The sequence below is a fragment of the Lissotriton vulgaris genome, chromosome 8, assembly GCF_964263255.1.
Source record: "Lissotriton vulgaris chromosome 8, aLisVul1.2, whole genome shotgun sequence".
NCBI lineage: Eukaryota > Metazoa > Chordata > Amphibia > Caudata > Salamandridae > Lissotriton > Lissotriton vulgaris.
This window is the reverse complement of record NC_141696.1, coordinates 1,561,617,652-1,561,635,950: the sequence shown is the minus strand read 5'-3', so window position 1 is coordinate 1,561,635,950 and position 18,299 is coordinate 1,561,617,652. Positions and strand designations below refer to the sequence as shown.

Here is an 18,299-nt window from a genome sequence, read left to right as displayed (position 1 = left end):
TGCTGAGGACTGTGTGAGCCAGGTTTCGATGGTGAACATCACATCAGGGCTGGCTCTGGTGATGGGGTCTCAAATCTAGGTGGCATGCTGCAGAGGGATCAGGCGTTGAGTAGCATGCACCGGAACTGTTCCAAAGAGTTGGAGGTTAGCTATGCAGGTGTGGCGAGGATTTCAGTGTTGCAGGTGAATCGGCATTGGTGGCAGGCATTGTGTTCTTCTGTGCTTCTCAGGGGAAAAAATTCAGCAGTCATTGTTGTCGCCCCTGTGCGCCAGGGGTAGGGCACTCTGAAGTGGTGTAGCGATGGATGGCAGGAGAGCCAGGAATCATGGTGCTGAGCGCTGTCCAGGCTAGTCTTTGGCGAGTCTGCTGCACGGCTGCGCAGCAACCTCCATAAGTAGTCATGGCAAGTGGGAGTAGCTGGCAGGGAGGCAGTAGGGTGGAAAACTAGTGGGACTGGGTAAAATCAGTGGCAGGCATGTTCGGAAACAAAAACTGCTTGACTGTGTACTGGGCCACAGGCAAACAGTGCAACGAAATCAGTGAAGTACAAAATAAATTAAACAAATGGGAAAGGGGGTAGCCTTACGGCTAGAGTGGTCGACTTTGAAGCTGGGGAACTGGGTTCGAGTCTTTGCAACAACGCTCAACATCCTGTGATTCTGGGCAAATCACCCTCCCCGTGCCTAACAAAAATAAATGTGTCCTCATATAACAAAACTGGTGCTATGTAAAGCGTTCTGATACCCAATGTCTCGGGTCTTATTTGCACTATATAAAACTCTAAAAAAAAAAATGACATGAAAATGCAATGTCATGTATTATGAGATTAAATAGAGCTGCCCCTGTGATGCGAAAACAGTTACAGTTCGTTACCCGCACAAGTGTGTCCTGCTCGTTTGCCATTCTCAGTTTGATGACTCCACAGGGACATGCAGCCATCTGGTCACTCTATTTTAGCCATCTCTTTGACCCCATCCCATTGAATTCAATATCACAGTTCCCATCCGTTTTTATGCACTTTCTCCGTTCACCTGAATAGGAAGGTGTGCAACCATTTCAAGTCTTGCTCCTCTTCCTAGAGGCGGAGTGGGTGTCTGAGGTGCTGTCTCTGAGGGTCTGAACATGACTACACTGCCAGCATAGCTGCAAAGTTTTCAGTTTGCTTATGTGTGACATTTTCATGTTTTAGCGTGTGTATATGTGATATTTCAAGCCTTAATGTGTAACACTGTGTGAGACACTTCATCTGAAGCAGAACAAAACAGGTATGTCACTGTAATGTGATAAAATGAGAGAATAAGAAATTGACTTCACCTGCTGTGTAGGTGGGGTCCACATTAAGGGGCCGATTAGGATCGCGGTTTTCCCGCATCCTCTGGGCCGGCGGATGACACCGCCGGCCCGGAGGATGCGGGAAAACCGCTGGGGAGGCACAAAAGACCCACTGCTAAATTAGGATGGCAGTGGGTCTCAAAATCGGTCGCAAGCTTTTCCGCCGCGGTGCCTTCGGACCGCGGCGGAAAAGCTCTAACGTGGCTGGCGGTGTCTATTAGACACCGCCAGCCATATTAGGATGGGGGTCAACAGATGCCTTTCTGCGGCGGATTCTCTGCCGTGGAAAGGCATACAGTGATTTCTTTGGGGGCCTGTTGCGGGCCCCCAGGTTGAGTGGGGGGGTGGTGGGTGCACATGGGGGGTACCTATGGTACCCCCTGCATTTACGTACACGAAGCGGCAGGCACCGCGCGTTGCCTGCCGCTTTGTGCATGCAAATGCACTGTTGTCATTTTTTACATTGCGGCGGGTGCTGCTTCAAGCAGCACCCGCCGCAATGTAAAAAATACGTGATGTGACCGCCAGGGTGGCGGTCACATCCTAATTGCCATGGAGGGACCGCCGCTGCCCATGCGGACGGTCCCTCATACTCAGTGGTGGCGGACGGACGCAAGTCCGTCATCATAATCGACCTTATCTCTGTAAGGCATGTTCATAACAAAATCATACTCAACTAATGAGAGGACCATTATTATAAATGGGGTGACCTAAAAAAATGTCAAAGGAACTGGGTATCAATTGGTACAGAAAACAATAGGTTCTAGACAATATTATTACGTATTCGAATCAACGTTAATCACGTTTCTTTTTCATAAATGATTAAATCCTAAAATAGAAAAGGAAAAACACAGCCAAAATACATTCTAAATGAAACAGTACCCACTGATATAATTATGCCGAAACAACATTTAATGTATTCATATTCAATTATCCATAGTTGAATTCAGAGCATACAATTAACTTAAAGAAGAGGGGGTTACTACCAGGAAGTGAGAAGAAAAGTGAAGAGTTGGTGCTCACTTGAAAGGAAGAGAATCAGAAATAATTGAAAAAACAATATTTTCTACAATGTATAATATCTGCTAAGGTCAAAGACCTTAGGTTAGCAGGCCTGCCTCTAATGTCATTCAAGTCTTAGTCGTTATTTTTCTTTGGTCAAATCACAGTGAACCTAAGTTCAAGGATGCTGCGCCCCCAGCGATAGGGTGGGCAACCCGTCAATGGTGTGCCATAATCCACAATGTCAGAGTCAATATCAAAACTGGCCGTAATCAAAACGTCCCAGGAAAGGGGTAAATCCCTTGACAACCGCTGTGGTTTAGCGGCGAGAGACTTTCTTATTGAAAATTAGTATGAAGTATATTGTCTAGGACCTATGTTTTCTGTACCAACTAACGAAAGGGCCAGATGCAAGAGGCAGAGAGAATCACACCAGGCATGGGGTATAACGTAATATTCAGTCCTCCGGAAATTAAAAAAAAACACCCACCTGTTGCCTCATTCAGCCACCCCTTCTGGTGTGGTAAAGGAGCCCAGTGCAGACTGAGACGACTCATGAAACAGCAGGCACATACTCGGCTGCAATATTTAAATTGCCCATCCTGTGCAGCCCTGCTTGTTTTCAAACATTGCGTGACATCCTCACACCTTGCGGTGATGTGGAGGACAAATTATGAAAGAAGTGTTAGTCTAACCCGAGATGCGTGGCACTTGGCAGGGCTGTGATAGACATAGGACCCTTCCTTGTCTGCAGGAGGATGGATGGACGTGTGGCTTCTGCTGCTGGCTCTGCCGTCGGTGACCCGGAAGTAAGGCACTGGCTTCCTTGTTTGAATGCACCGCCCCCTTCTGCTGCTGGCTCTGCCGTCAGTGACCGGGAAGTAAGCAGTGGCTTCCTTGTTTGAATGCACCGCCCTGTGCTGATGCTGTCTCTGTCGTCAGGAACCCGGAAGTAAGCAGTGGCTTCCTTGTTTGAATGCACCGCCCTGTGCTGATGCTGTCTCTGTCGTCAGGAACCCGGAAGTAAGCAGTGGCTTCCTCCTTTGAATGCACTGCCCTGTGCTGATGCTGTCTCTGCCGTCAGGAACCCGGAAGTTAACTCTTCTTGTGTTGTAAATTCTGCTCTTAGAAGGTACAAGAAGCTCCAGGGCCCGCGGTCCGTCATCAGCCCCCGGGGGCCCCTCGTGGCCCCTGGTCCTCACTCAAGGTGAGTTCACGCCACGGGGGGGATGTGGCGTCGTGGCCGGAGCTGCAGCCTGGGGTCAGATTCACTCAGCAGTTTGGAGGAGGGCCTTCCTGTCATTTGTGAGCAGGGCTCTGGGCCCCGGTGGGTTTTACCTGCTCCTCCTTCTGTGTTTGGAGGAGGGCCTTCCTGTCAGTGGTGAGCAGGGCTCTGGGCCTCGGTGGGTTTTACCTGCTCTTCCTTCTGTGTTTGGAGGAGGGCCTTCCTGTCAGTGGTGAGCAGGGCTCTGGGCCTCGGTGGGTTTTACCTGCTCTTCCTTCTGTGTTTTCTTTGGCCCATGGTCCGGCTTCATTGACCCTGAGGGATTCCCCCCAGACCTGCTGTTGATATAGACTGCACCCATCTCTTGTGCTGCTCCCTGTCAACATCTCTCCTCTGCCCTGATGGATCCATGAGAGCGAAACCCCGTCAGCGCCTCCTTTGGCAAAGTTAAAGAGGAGCCGAGCTTGCATTTTTGTTTCTGTCATTTGATGGATTTGTTTTATGTATTTTTTCTCCCTGCCATTGACTTTCTCTTTACAGTGTGAATTAAATGTGTAACCATTTGTTTTGTGTAAGTCCGTGAACACCGTTTGTGTTTCATGAATTGTTTCTCATGAATACTTTGCAATAACAAACACGCTTCTAAAAATTGTTACAGATATCTTCTCATTATTATTTTCCTTCTGTTTCTTCTCTTTCTATATACAATGGTTTATTTATGTAAACTGATAGTGTACCCAGTGTGTAAGGTACTTGGTTACCTGCTCCATTAGCCACCACTCCGCACTACGAGGGTGTTTAATTGTAGCTGGGTTAAAGATATCAAACCCAAAGGGGTCTTTAATCTCATGCGATGGAAAGGGTTGATCTAAATTCTCACCCAGGCTCCATAAGATATCCTGGGGGTCAAATATGAATTCATCCATTTCCATATCATCATAGTCCATATTCTCCGCTGATGAGTTTGGACTGCCCCTTGAGTCTTTTGTGTCAAGAAGGTCACTCCTTCCCATCATGCCTCTCTGTGCCCTGACAAGGTGACCTCCTTCTCTTGTGCTTTTGAGAGCCTCACTCTCTATCATGTGCAGAGGCCACCAGTGCCGTAGGCGTGGTTGAACGCCTTCTCTACATGTTTCATCTTTTGGGAAACCTTGCCCCCTCTCTGGGGTTCAGAGGTAGAACTGGAATCTCCAGTTGAGAGAGAAAAATCATTTTCCTCTACAGAGGTTCCCCTCTTCCTCTTAATCCGGCTTCCACCGTCTCCCTTACTGAGGGCATGAGTTCCTCCTCTGTAAAGCTCTTTGTGGATTCCCCCATGACCTCAGGGACTGCATGTGTTTGGGGGTTGGTGGTATCCATAACCAGCATGGTATGAGCTTAGAAATGCAATCTTTGGGTTCAACGATTACTCACAAAACCTACTAACGGTTTGTTGGTTAGGAATATGCAGGTATTTTACTTTTCAGTATGCCAATGCCTCCGATACCCTCTTCGGGTGCAGTGCAACCGTTGCAACTCTCGAGTGGAGAGCTGTTTCCTTTGCTATGGGCTCCGAGCGAGAAAAAAGTCGACATAATGGAAGGACGGTCACTGGAGCTGTTCCTTTTTAGGTCTCGGCCTGCGTAGGCTGCACTTGTGCAGTCTCGCTGGGGAGATCTTACGATTTTCAGAGTGGGGCTTGAACCCGCCCCTCTTCTCCATTGGCTGGCCTCCTGAATGCTGGCCAGCCATTGGAGAAGACAGGCGTCTTTTCATTTAAGCCCTGTCTTTTTGGGATTCGGGGGTGTGTTTTTTTAGGTTCTTTCTCTCTCTGACATCCTCATTCCGAAACACGCCCCCCATCACGCTGCCTGCACACCCAAGGCGGCTCTCTGATTGGTTGACAACTGCTAAATAAACACTACCATTGGTGTTCATTATTAACCAATCAGAGGGCCGACTGGCGCGTGCAGCCAGCGTGAGCAGACAACGGGTGATATGGATACCTTTCTCCTTATTATCGTGCTTCGTGTCTTCACTACCAGCCCCACTCTCAGCCTTTGTGCAGGGCATTTCTCATCAAACTCGCACCTTGTTTCATCCACAGCGCCCAGAGGCATTTCAGTGTGCGGTGCGCGCTACGCAACAACATTCTCCCACTGGCAGACGTGGGCTCTCCCTCCACATCATCATCGCTGGTCGAACAGTTCCCTCCCTCCTGCAGACTGAACAGGGAGTGAGATTAACACCCCCTCAGCTCTGCAGAAAGCACATACACAGACACATCACTGCTACAAGGTGTGTGGCGTGGGAGCGAGCACCAGGAGGGGGTGCCGTAGAATGCCTAAGAAAGAGTTTAAAAGCTACCACCAAAATAATCCATGGCAGCGATGCAGACGCCAGCAGCACGGGCAGCAGCAGGCACAGGTCGGCAGTGTCCCTCCAGCAGCAGAACAAATTAACCTTTATATCCAAGTGGCGGCGGTGGCGGCACGCACCATTGACGGGAGGGGGGCGCCCACTCCCTGCAGCGGCACTCAGTAACCTGCCAGCCCCGGTACAAAGGTTCCACGATGTTATCAGGCTCCCGGAGCTCGTTCGACGTCAACCAGCACCAGCCGGGGCAGTACATGGTGAGCACAAACCGGGCCAGCACTATGGGCACCCTTCTTGTTATTCCACCACTCCTCTCTTTCTATTTATTTTTATTTTTTTTATTTTTGGCTTCGTTGAAGTCTTCTCTGACCTGCTTATGTCAGAGATCGCGGTAGGTACAGTTAGTATGAGATGACATGTTTTTTTCATCGCTGTGGGTGTTGGGCAGTTGGTTCTGTTGTTAAAACGGTATATGCAGGCGCTGTTTGGTCTGGATGTCTGGGTAGATTTGATTTCAAAACTGGTCTCGTGACGGATACGAAGGTCAGTTGCCTGGCAAGTGAAACTTTCCCCGTTTAAAAAAATAACACAAGTGGAAAGTTTTGTTTGGAAGTTGCGTCGTCGCCACTAGGTCTGATTCTGGGATATTTGCCTCTGTTAGTGTGACGATAGTTATCGACGATACTGAATATGACACACTTGGGATAATCGACTTCATGGGGATGAACTGATGAGCTGGTCGTTGTACCAGTTTGACTGCCATACTCGCTGAGTTGGTGCTGGGTCTGACCTCCATGAAGTCATTGTTCAGCGTTTGACTCATGGAGGTGTCCTTACTGGGTCTGTCAGGCGATCAGCGTGGAAATAGTTGTTTCTGCATCTGGCGCCAAAGATGTCTTCGTTGACAAGCCCAACTTTTGAGCAGTTAGCCATATCCAGTGTGACTCTGACAAACTTGTCTTTTCAGTAATTGACTCACATGAAGTTGTCATTATCACATCTAGCTCCGAGGAGTCTTTGTTGGCATTGCCAACTTGGCAAGCACACATTTTGTGAAGTTAGCCATATCCAGTGTAACTGACAAACTTGTCTTTTCAGTAAATTTGTCCCATGAAGTTGTCATTACCACATCTAGCTCCGAAGAAGTCTTTGTTGGCATTGCCAACGGCAAGCACAACTTTTGTGAAGTTAGCCATATCCAGTTTGACTCTGACAAACTTGTCTTTTTAGTAAATTATTCCCATGAAGTTGTCATTACCACATCTAGCGCCTAAGAAGTCTTCGTTGGCATTGCCAACGTGGCAAGGACACATTTTGTGAAGTTAGGCATATCCAGTGTAACTGATAAACTTGTCTTTTCAGTAAATGAGTCGTATGAAGTGGTCATTGCCACATCTAGCTCAGAAGAAGCCTTCGTTGGCATTGCCAACTTGGCAAGTACAACTTTTGTGAAGTTAGACATATCAAATGGGACTTCAGTAATCGACTCCCATGAATGTGTCATCCCTGCTTGTGATCGTGTTTTCTTGCCTCGTTTTCCTGCTTGTGATCTTTTTTCTTGCCTCTGTTCCCTGGGGCCTTACTGGGCAGAGAGCTCTGTGTGTATGTGTGTTTTGGGCTGTGTGTGTGTGTGTGTGTTGGGCTGTGTGTGTGTGTTGGGCTGTGTGTGTGTGTTGGGCTCTGTGTAGGTGTGTGGCTCTGTGTGTGTGGGTGAGTGCGTGTGGCTCTCTGTGTGGCTCTCTGTGTGGCTCTGTGTGTGCGGGTGCAATTGCAATAGATCTCGCATTTGCGAGAGATTAAGCTATTGGCATTGTAAATGACAATGCCATTTATTTATATGTTTTAAAAACAAAAATAATGTCATGAGCAATGCCAATAGCTCTAACTTTAACAAAGCCGAGACCATTGCATTGCAAATGCTTGTTTAGGCGGTGTTCACTCATAGCAACGCGGCCTAACAGCCCGTCCAAAGCAGCAATGCAGCCTGAGCTTGGTGATTGTTTCCAGGCAGCAAATGAGTTCCATCTTTGAAAGTTATTTATTTTTAGAGTATTTTTTTCGTTTAAAGCAAAAGGGGGACGCAACACTGCTTTATTGAAGGCGGTCGTGTCCCCGCTGCTTAGTATGTTATGGCATATTTCATCGGCAGGGACAATTGCTGCAGTATTTTCAAAATGAACATGTGTTACTTCTTTCGGTAATAATTTTGATTTAGTTGATAGACCCTTCCTACGGTAATGATTTAGATTTAGTCGATAGAATCTGGATCAATGGTCAAATCACCAAATTTATTGTCGTGAATAATTGTTTGCATCCCTCCCAGGCCAGTTTTCATGCGGGCTTAACTACTTAATATGCTCTTCTAGAAGTGACAGAGTTTAATAAAACTGAGCTTGACTCTAGTTATTAAAAAAATAACTGTTTTAGTCTTGCTTGATCTGTCGCCCACCTTTGATGCGGTTTCTCATGAAATGCTACTGTTGCAACTGGAAGAAATTGGCATAGCATCATTGTCTGAAACTGGATAAATTTTATCATTGCGGGCAGACAGCACGCAGTTCATCTATCCCCCTACGCCTCAGAATTTAAAGGAGGTAAACTGCAGAGTACCTCAGGACTCTATCTTTAGCCCCACTTTATTTAACATCCATATTGCCCCTTGCTACTGTGGCACAAGCCTGGGGTTTTAATGCCATATCGTACTCTGACGATACCCAATTAATGTTTTCCTTTCAAGACTTGGACAACTTGTGATAGCCAACCAAGGCTGTCTCGTGGCAGTGGCAGAATGAAGGCATAAGAGCTGCCTCTTCCTGAACTCGACTAAATCAAAGATCTTAGTATTTGGCACATCCTCACCGCTGGGCATGTCGAATTTGGCCATTAGAGCTGGAAACACCCCCGCCCCCACCACCGTGGCTAAGAATTTGAGAGTTAAAATTGATATGTCACTTTCTTTCAAACCACAAGTCATAGGGCCAGATGTAGGTAGCCTAATACCGGTCGGTAACGGCTGGAATTACCGAATTTCGGCCGTTACTGACCGGTATTAGGCTTTGCAGATGTAGAAGGCCAAATTGAAGGATTCGGTAATTTACCAAATCGGTAATTTAAGCAATCAGTAAATTACCGAATTCTTAAAATACCAATTCGGTGAATTACCGAATCCTTAATGTAGGGAGCCCTCAAATGAGTGCTATTCTCATTTCAGGATTCGTTATTTACCACCAGCTACAAGTTGGTAGTAAATATCATAAACCGTGAAAAAAGCAATTTTTTGCAATTTTTAACAGTGTCATGTGGCAGACATGCATGCCCTTAGGGCATGTATGTGTGGCACATGTGCACCCATGCGCTATACAGGGGTACAACAGGGTGTCAATGTGACACCCTGCCACCCTTGTAGGTCTTCCCCCTATTACCAAATCGGTAATTCCCATTCATTATATGTGCCTCCAGGCCCATAGGAATGAATGGGACTTACCGATTCGGTAATTACCGATTCTTAACGATTCGGTAAAATTTACCGAATCATTAGCTACATCACATTTACCGATTCCTAAATACAGAATCGGTAAAATTCGGTATTTAGGAATCTGTAATATGTGATTACCTACATCTGGCCCAAGGTCTTTTTCTGATATATGTTTTGCATTACTGACATTTCTTAGGAAATTTAGCAAATTTCTACAGATAATACACATAAATGCATTGCTCACGTCCTAATTACTTCTAGGCTGGACTATGCAAATGGCTTGGTATTTGGGGCCCCTCAAAGGCTTGTAAACAGATTACAACGGGTGCAGAACGCTGCAGCTCGCCTTGTGCTGAATATTCCATAACACACCTCAATCTGAAAGGGGCTGGAAACACTTCACTGGCTTCCTATTACCCAAAGAATAACATTTACAGCACTTTTATTTACTTTTGGGGCTGTGATTTTGACATGCCCGGCCTATATTCAAGACAAGCTTAAAAGATAACAACCCCACAGAAATGTACTGTCTACCCACCAAAATCTTCTATGTATCCCAAGAATATATAAACCCAGAGCTGGAGGCAGGGCCTTTACCTCTCTGGCACCTTCGACTGTGAAAATTGCTTCCTGATTATCTTCGGAAGATGTCATCAGAGGCTATGTTCAAAGCCCATCTAAAAACTCCTCTTTTGAAAGAGTTGTGCATTTTATCTCTGTTTTAGTAACAGGGATTGCTAGTCATTCTGCTTTCTAAGACCTGCAACTAGTGCCAGAACGCTCCTATTGGAACAGCTGGTTGCGCTTCAGTCCCTTCATTCATTTTGGGACCCCAGACTATGAGGCCAGGACTGGGTGATAGGATATTCCAAACACCCCAGGGGATGGAAGCTTTAAGAAACTTCTCTTACTTCAAAGCTTGCACCAAGGATAAATAGTGGACTTCATACCCCAGCTCTTCAGTACACATCAGGACCTGTGGAAAACTCTGCCAGGAGGAGGGACTGCCGTGCTGCCGAAAGGACTGCCACTCTGCTGGACTGCTGCCCTGCTGGATTGCTGACCTTCTGCCCTCTGCCTGGGGGAGAAGTGCTTTAACTGCATCTCTCAACCCAGGTTTCCAGAGTGACTCCAAGGGCTACTTGGCTGGCCTTCTGATTAGAGCTTCAGGGACATAAGAGGCTCCAACAACCTTGAACCTAGCACCTGGACTCTGCCAGCTGTGATTCCTGCCCTCCCAAGTAGTGCCCCCCCCAGTCCTGGACCCTTGGAAGTGGGCTTGAAAGTGCTTTGCCATCTCATCTGTGGATCAGCAGAACAGATGCATACCCTCCGCTGCGCCGTGGAACCCCCCAGCAGAACTGATGCATAACCCATCGCTGCCCCGCATAACCGCAGCTGCGCAACACATCTCCACGCAAGGACTGTGCATTGCCTACAGCACCCTATCAAAACCGTTGTCGCGCTAGGCTTCTCCATGCAAGGACTTTGCATCGCCTTACATCACTTCCCAGAACTGCCCTTGCGTGACACATCTCATTGCCCTGACCTCACACGCCTCTGCTTTGTGACGCATCCTTGCCGCGGGACTCTGCCTCACTTTGCAGCCGGGATTTAATGTGCTTTGTTCAATGGGCCTTACATGGTCCTTGTAGCCGGCCTGTGCTCCATCGCAGTTGGCCTGAACTTTTTTGGCACTTTGTGTTTTTTGCCACTGTTTTCATTCAAATCTTCAAATTTGCATATCTCAGGTTTTATTGATTGGATTTTTGTTATTTTGGTTTTCATTTATTTATTAAAATGTACTTTATTTTCCTAATTTGGGTTGGGATTTTGCTTGTGTTCTGTTTTCACTTTATTACGGATTGAAGTGCTGCAGAAATACTTTTCGCATTGCTTGCAAGTTAAGCCTGGTTCTTTTGTGCCAAGCTGCCAAAGGCTCAAACACAGTGAAAGAGCGCGCAGGTCACCCGACTATATTTCTTACCAATACTCGCCTGGGCCCATAATTCAATAACAACATATAACTTAATCGGGTAACCCTCGCTCTACTACCAGTTATTTTTACCTACTAGGTTCTACACCATTGACTTGCCAATCCTTGTCGCTGGTACCTGTAAACCTCTTGGATCAGGGTGTTAGATTGAAGATAGCTAGCAAAAATAACATTTGCACTCATATAATAACCACAGACTTGGTAAAGGTTCAAACTCTTTATCTAAATTTCTTAAATGGTCATGATCCAAAGATTGAACTCCAAAAGACTCTCAATAATGAAAATCCGAATCCGAATGTAACTATGCAAGATATGAATTAAACAGTCATTAAGCATTTCGCAATAGGGAGGGTAAGAAAAAGGAACATAAAAATGCAATCAACAGTGATCATGAAGGGAGGGTAAGAAAAGGGAACATAATATGCAATCAAATAATTTTGAGCATTTAACAAAAGGGAAGGTAAGAAAAAGGAACATGTGTAATCAAAGCTTTAATGGTAGGAAGGGTTAAGAGGAGGGAACAATGCAATGACGAACCCACACAGATTTATATTTACCTAGAATGGTGTGAAGACCAACCCTGGCCACGGATCAGTTAATGGACAGAAAACCCCAAAAATTGAAGTTGACATCAGATGCAGATTCAGAATCAGGACAGGAAAACCAGATTAGGATCAGGACAGGACCACCGCAGTTCAGTTGCAATGCCTTCGCTACTCCCTCTCTGCAGCTAACAGTCAGAACCCTGATTGAGTTCTCGAATTTACCATCAAAGTGCTTCCCCAGCACCTCCGCTTCCCCCGGACCCCGATTGGGTCAGCGAATCGTCTAACAGAGTGCTCCGCCGCACCTCTGCTCTCGATCACCTATTGAGTGCGTTGGGTCAGTGACAGGTCAGCTATTCGGACAAGTCGGACAAATTAACTAACTAAGCCTACTCAAGGTATACTATTTTCCAGGGCAGTGCACCACTCCCCAATGTTGCAAGTGTAAGAATCCCCAATTTCGATTGGTCAAAGAGGAGGAGAGGTCGTCACACCACACCAAAATTGAGACTTTTACCGTCTCATATTCAAATTTACATTCCCGACCATCAAATTTAGGTTCTCATGACATCTTTATTCCACCCAACAATGGATGTTCTATTGGCAAATAGATTGTTATAACTTTGTAAATATTTGAGTTCATGAGTTCATGTTCCCAGGAGCATCTTCTAGACAGTCAGCTCCTTGGCTACAGTCTAAAGCTCACTGTTCCAGAGACTTGAGACTTTGCGCAGTCGCAGTTTCAACAAAGATGCAGTACAGCGTTACAAGTCAGGCCAGTTTTCAGAGTGTAACATGAAATGGAAAAGAAACAGTTTTAGAACACAGAATAAATTAATGCACTGTATACCATGTATCTCTACTCTATTCCCATTATTTTATTTAAACTACTGCGTTATGGGTTAAGCAGAACGAACCGCTTAGCAAAAACAGCAGTGCAAGCTTCGTGCATGTGAGAATACAAATCAGCCATATTAGCTCTAATGCGCAGAAGCGAAAGATTCCCTCCAAAGCATAGAGTACGTCATGTCATGTGAGTGTGACAGACACATGCGCAATAAAAAATCCCACGTAGCAGCAGCCATATTAATACAAGCATTTGTGTTGTGTAATGCGATATTAATAGACAAAACATGTTAGTTAGTACATTACGAGTTATTTGAGGTTCTTGAATACAAGCAAGTCGCTTTTCATGCAAATTCTTCTTGCTCCATCAATCCCCTCTTTGATGATATTTTATATCATCACCAATTAATGAAACAGATGCCAACTTTCACAGTTCAACCAACTCAATTTCTTCAAACTTTCTCTTTGGTCTCTTTTCAATATGATTGTGAAATGTTTTCACTTTCTTGTATATATTTCCATTCACCTTTCCTTTCCTCTTTGATTCACTGTGTAAGACTTTTTGTGCTTACGACATTTGCAACAGATCATTATCTGACTTGACGTAGCTGTGGTGGGAACTTCCCTTATTCTATTCATGGCTTAGGTGGGGGACGTGGGGTATGTTGCAAGATTTATAGAGGAACTTGACTTCTGCTGTTTGTGAGAAATATACAATGAGGTGGGGCCTGGTAGGGGTGCGGGTCCTTGCAGACAAGAGCAGCTGGGTGAATCTTGGGTCAGACTTGCTTTCTGCTTCTGCGTAAGCTAAGAGAAAATGGCAGTGCTCAGGGCAATGTAACTGAGGCCTGTAACCTCTAAACAGCAGGGCCTACACAGGGGTCATGTTGTGCAGGTGACAGGTGTGTCCCTGGATAGCTGTGTGGCTAAAAATTCTCCCTCCAACAATTGTTCACTAAATACGTCCCCAAAGGAGTGATACTCAGAGGGCAATACCACCTCTTTTTCAGCCGCAGTAGCTACTATATAAGGAGTAGACAACCCAGCCGCTTGAGTGACCCCACGCAGTGTCATATGTGTTTTACATACTTCTGACTGGAAACGTATTGTTTTCTCTTTCCAATCTACATCAGGATTGTGATAAGAAAGCCAGGGCATGCCCAAAATGACCTCATATTGAGGAGCCTCAATTATGTTCAAAATCAGACTATCTTGATGTTCCCCTTCTGGTACCTCAACCGTTAGCAATACTTCTTCTGTCTGTTCAGTGATCAACCCTGACTTTAATGGTTTCCCATCCACAGCCCACACTTCCTCGGGATGTATTCTAGCTATGCGTTTTAATGACAACAAGGACACCAGACCGCTATCTATGAAATTGCCTGTGGCACCTGAATCAATCATTACCAACACCTGATGCATCCCCTGTTGGCTCTCCAAACACATGGACAAAACAATGTGCGAAACTGAATCCTGTATAACCTCGCAAACCAATAAGGGAAGTTTCAGAGGTGCATGATCGTTTCCCTCTCCTGAATACTCACTGCTGGGCTCGGTATTGGACACTGCCAATCTTTTCTTAACCCAACTACCTGTGGTTTTGGGCTTCAAAGGACATTCCCTTACGTAATGTCCTTTTTTCCCGCAGTACATGCACAAGCCTTGTGTTCTGCAGGTTTCCCTTTCTTCCCTAGTTAATGGAGCCCTCACCGCTCCGATCTCCATGGGTTCATGTGCTTCGGTAACCCCCTGTGGCCCTTTTCGTATCGCGTAATCTGGCCTAGACAACCCTCTATCCCATTTCTTCCTGTCTCCACTTCGTTCTGTCATCCGGCCATCCAACCTTAAAGAAAGGCTGACCATTCCTGCACAGGTAGTGGGCTGGGGATCAATTTGGGCAATTATATCCTTAAGTCCCTCTCTCAGACCTTGATAATATATGGACATTTGCTTTTCCTCAGGCCATGAAGACTCCGCCACTAACCTATTAAAGGTTGTTAAGTAAGTAACCAGCTCATGCCACCCCTGTCTCAGTTCAAGCAGTTCTTTATCTGCACTAAATGTAGTAGCACGTCTATCAAATACTCTCTCGAGCTCGGCTCTAAAAGCCCCCCAATCCGACAGTATAGCATCATCCTTCCTTACTAGAGGAACAGCCCAATTCGCAGCATCTCCTATCATATATGAGATGGCGAATGCCACTCTAGAATGGTGATTGGGGAAAGAGGCAGGTTTGCATGAAAAATGCATCATTATTTGAGTGAGAAACACCTACGTCTTAGAAGGATCCCCGGAATATCTTTCAGGACTTGCCAGGAGTATAGGAGAAGGTACAGTGACCTGTATACGGGGATTTTGAGTAGCGGGGTCAAAAGGGTTACAAGCCAGCCTATCTACCCTATCCCTTAAGGCAGTGGTTTCTGCTCTAGAGGCTATCAATTCCTGCTGTACCAGCACCAGAGCCTGTAACACCTCCTCAAGGGTAGCCATGTTTGATAATCAATTTAATTCGGGCAAGGCTTTTAACTTGGGCGCGTAATTCTGTCAGGGCCCGCCTTGCAGGATTCAAATGATGAACAAAGGGGTCCACCTCCCGATGTTACCAACACCCTGAATGTACTCACAGGGGGTTCGAACCATCAGGCGAGGGATAATAATTGAGAAAAACCGGGGAAGGGAAAGGGTCAGCAGGGACAAGGGATCTGAAATGACAAAGCATAAAACATTATATACAGTATACTACAAACAAGGCTACTCTCAAGAATTCTCGCTAGAACTGTAATACCTTATAAGGCTGTACTCATTCCTCCAACCAATATAAGATAGATCTAGTCCTGTTTCCTGTAACCAAAAACACACTGGTTAACCACTTCGTACACCCACGTAATCCCTCTTTATCTCAACCCCTCTACATGTACACACCATATGATGAGGAACTGGACTTTGTCATGACCCTTATATATCACTGTAAGTTACTTCACTTAGACCATTGAATAGTTCATTCCCCGAATTCCTTACCAACCTTATTTAGAGTTAGAGATAAAACTCTCTATCATCACTCAGATCAGATGTCTCTTGTTCCACTCTCAGGGCGCCCTGAATAACTTCACAACTTTGGAAGTCCACAATGTTTGTATCCACCCTTATTCCTTATAGTGAGAGAACAAGATACAATAAATCAGCAACGTGTGGTTGCGACCACCACTACGCTCCGCTTACCCTGCAGAGCAAACAAACAAAACCACCTATCCGGTAGCACATAGTTGCGTCCACCACACTGCTCCGGTTTACGATAATTAGCCTTGCACACGGTAACGTGTAGAGCCCTACAACGCTCTAGTGCTCTTGATTCCCAACAGTGCCTTCAATATAAACAATATGTAAACGGCAACAAGCAGCGACCTGCCGCTTAGTTCCGCGGGACACTCCACACTGCCCCAAACCAGTTAAGCATCAGCCGATACTTTTCCTTTGATAAGTCTTTAGAACGAGTACCAAAACAAAGATACAAACCCGCGAGCTACGGCTCCCAGCGGATCTCCTGTGAGCAACAATACCTCAAAGCTGAGCGGGTATTTCTTCAGCCGAAGAATCTCTCCCGCGTTCAGCAGCTCGACGCTAACGGCAGCCAGCGCTTCTTCAATAGACATCAACGAAGGACTCAAAATTACGCGCAACTTCCCCCCCTGTCTCATCCAACCTTATACTTCCTGAGGCAAAGGCTCATGGAAGTTGTAGTCCCTTAAAGTTTAGGTATGCGCGGCACGCCAAAACCTGACAATTTGTGCAGACTTAATTTCAGGTAAACAGGATACTTCAATTGGACCTCCTAGCGTACACACTGCGTAGGGTGCACTCAATCCTCCTTCCTCATGTCTCATGCATGAGCCATCTACAAACAATTCGTATTCTGGATTTATTAAAGGTTCATCTCTTATGTCTCGTCGTGGTTTAGTGCTGTATTCAGTCAAGTCGATACAATCATGTTCAACTTCTCCCTTCACTTCTGCAAAGTGAGAATCCGGTAGCAGTGTTGCTGGGCTTCAAAATGTTACATCTTGCTATGGTCACATTTCCTGCACCTACAAGAATTCACTCATATTTGGTTAACCGACTAGGAGTCAAATATTGGGTCTTTGTGCTTTTTAGTAAAATTACAACTGCATGTGGAACATACACAGTTACACAATGTCCCATAATAATGGACTCACTTTGCTCAAGACTCATGCAAGTTGCAGCCACTGCTTTCAGACATCCTGGCAATGCAGAGGCCACTGGATCCACTGTGGACGAAAAATAGGCCACAGTACGTCTCATCAAACCATGAACTTGGGTCAAAACTGAAAGTGCACAGTTGTCTCATGTGTCACAGAACATTGTGAATTCTTTTGAATAGTCAGGCATCCCAAATGCTGGAGCTGTACACAGGCATTCTCGTAATTTTAAAAAAGCAGTCATGCTTTCTTCATCCCACTCTACTGGGTCTTTTGCTCATTTCTTTGTCATTTGTATCAAGGGCTTTGCTAAGACTGCAAATCTCACAATCCACTTCCTGCAGTAACCTACAACTCCAAGAACATTCTGAGCTCTTTTTGAGTTTGAGGTAGATTCATATTTTTGATTATTCTGATTCTTTCTGAGGTAACTCTTCTGACACCCCTCTCTATCTGGTGCCCCAGATATTTCACTGATGTGGTGCAAAGTTGCAGCTTTTCAGGTGACACTTTATGTCCTCCTTCACCTAAATGATTTAGTAAGGCAATGGTGTCAACAACACAGTCATTTCGAGCCTTAGACGCCACCAGCAGGTCGTCTATATATTGCACCAAGACTGATTTTCTGGGCAGCACCAAAGATTCAAGACACTTTTTCAAAATCTGGTTAAAGATTGAGGGGCTTTCTGTATACCCCTGAGGAACGCGATTCCAAACATAGACATGCCTGTTGAATTCAAAAGAAAAAAGAAATTTGCTATCTGGGTGTAGTGGAATCGAGAAAAATGCGTGACATAAGTCTATAACAGGAAACCATCCAGCTCCCCACGGTATCTGATGCAGAATCACTGCAGGGTTTGGCACAACTGGACAGCATGGAACAACAATCTTATTAATTTTCCGACGGTCTTGTACGACCCTGTACTTTCCACTTGGCTTCTTTATGCCAATTATTGGTGAATTACATGGACTGCTCATTACTTCTTGTAAAATACCTGTTTCAACTAATTGTTTTATTACTGCTTCAACACCTGCTTTTATTCTGGGATTATTTTGTACTGTTCAGTGTTTGGAAATTATCCTACATCTTTTCCTGTGAAATCCCACACAACTGGATTTACTGTATGCTGTAGCTCACTGGGTATGTCGTCTAAAGTCAATTCTCTCTTTTCAGTTTCCTTTTTTGGCCAACATTAATTTATAAATTCCATCTTCATCTGGTATCTGAGCAAAAGATTGTGCTATTCATTTTACACAACAAATCCCTGCCTAGCAGATTTACGGGACTAGAATCGAACACAACAAATC

The 18,299-nt window shown here is 45.5% G+C and overlaps 1 protein-coding gene across 1 annotated transcript in view; it reads left to right on the top strand.

Annotated features, from left to right (window-relative positions):
- The first annotated feature begins 3,414 nt into the window (after positions 1–3,414).
- LOC147700415 (uncharacterized) overlaps positions 3,415–18,299 on the top strand; it is a 46,332-nt gene continuing 31,447 nt past the window's right edge. The window contains exon 1 of the mRNA XM_086935822.1: positions 3,415–3,542. The gene's annotated coding sequence lies outside the window, so the exon portion shown is untranslated. The remainder of the gene's footprint in view (positions 3,543–18,299) is intronic.